This window comes from Dioscorea cayenensis, chromosome 4 (genome assembly GCF_009730915.1).
Source record: "Dioscorea cayenensis subsp. rotundata cultivar TDr96_F1 chromosome 4, TDr96_F1_v2_PseudoChromosome.rev07_lg8_w22 25.fasta, whole genome shotgun sequence".
NCBI lineage: Eukaryota > Viridiplantae > Streptophyta > Magnoliopsida > Dioscoreales > Dioscoreaceae > Dioscorea > Dioscorea cayenensis.
Window position 1 is genome coordinate 4,886,321 of NC_052474.1, and position 2,019 is coordinate 4,888,339.

Here is a 2,019-nt window from a genome sequence, read left to right on the forward strand (position 1 = left end):
CCTCATCAAAATAACCACATCAGCAAAGAGGCCCACAAAACAAGTGGGCAACAAGACACACAAAAGGAAAGGGAGGGAGTACATGCAAGGATGGATGGACTTTTATATGTGGGCATCCTTTCCTTTATTAAAGTGAAAGAAAAAAATAAAAAAATAAAAATGAAGGGAATCTATATTGCTTAGTTAAAATCAGGGATGACACCGGGTTGGGTGCAGATTTTGCCATACTTGTACGCACCTGCTACTCCACCCCCATATCTGAATCCGATGGATATTAAAAACTTCAACCCACACTTGCATCTGATGAGTAATCAAGTACCTATAGAGATACCCGTCCCGCTATGACTCTAACTTAAAAATATTTAAAATAAAATTAAAACGACCCTTTGCAGTTGTTAAGGAAACAGAAGAAGTGAACCTTGGGCTCAAAATACAAAGTAAAAATTAAAAATGTCAATCCAAAATCATAGTTTTTTTGTTTGAATGAACATCATAGAGTAAGAATTGAAAATAAATATTCAAAACAACACAAAATAAATAAATTCAACACCGTAGAGTGAGTGGGAATTTAAAAAACCATAACAAAAAAAATTAGATATATATAATTGGGTATATTTAATTAATTGAATTACGGGTCGGATTTGGATTTGGGTTCCAGGTCGGGTATTAGGATCTTCATACCCATACCGGTTCCTGCTTTATATTAATCGGGTTTTACCTGGATCCAAAATCTTGTCAAATAGAGTTTTACATGTCAAACTCGGGTTAAATCAGTCGAGTTGGGTTTGGGGATTATTGCTATCCCTAGTTAAAAGGGAAAGAAGAAGAGAAGAGATACGGATGCTAAATCTTGCAAATTATCTTAAAGAGAGAAGCTCAGGAGATGAAGTTCTTGTTCCAGTGCCCATGCTGCTCATGCTTCTGCTTCATGAAGACCAAAACTACCAAGCCTAAGAAGGAGGAAGATAAAGAGGATTGATTGATTGTTGATCCTTTTCCTTTCTTTTATTTGTTTCTTGGTATCTCTCTTTTTCTCCATGTCATCCTTTTATTGTAACTGTTGCTAAAAAGGCTGCTGAAAAGATCTTGTTTAAAATAGTTGAGGAACCTCATGAAATCTATTGTTGAAATTAGTCAAATAATTCTATGGTTCTAGGATTTATTTTGCCCATTTTGTTGTCTAATCTGATTAATGGCTTACTGTTAAATACTGAATGCAGAGCATGTGTTCCGTTTAGTAATGTAGAATTTTCTCAATTTTTCAGGTGTTTAGCAAGTTTGAATGCAGTATAGATAACAACACTCTTCATCTCTGTTTTTGATCTACTTTTTTAGAGAGTTTATGCTAAAGAGAGCATGATGTGTGATGAACCTGTACATTGTCAGTTTGTGTTCAAAGTCTTTAGAAGGAGGGAATGATGTTGCATTTCACCTATTGAATGCAATTGGCATCACAAAAAACTAGCATGATTGATGTAGATGCAAGTGAAAAAAATTCAAGCAATATCATTAGATCTCTCAATTTGGATGAAAACAGGCATGATTTCTGATGGAGAATTACTTGTATTTGGAATCTTACAGTCTACACTGACACATACTCTTCGGAAAGTATTCTTGGATGTCGAAGGAATTTCATCGAACATATTTTGTTGAATATTTGGTATTTGTTTCTGAAATCTGTCTCTGAATCAAGTTATGACCATAAATAATAACTAGTGAAGTCTCTAACTGATGACTGAATATGCCTCTGAGATCATCATGCAAAGACTACAAGTGGGCATCATTTGTATCACTTTATACAGATATGGCACATTCTCCATATCCTTGTCTAATTACTTAAATTTATTGCAGCCCTTACTGAATAAACTACTCAAGATTGATAAACTCTTTCAGAATTATTGTTACCTCTAATGTTTGTTTTCACTTTTCATCCTCAATTCATGTTTCCTGGTAGTGAACTCAGAACACTTGTTGATACTGCACAACAACAACCTAATTCAACTTGTTTTTCTCTATGGG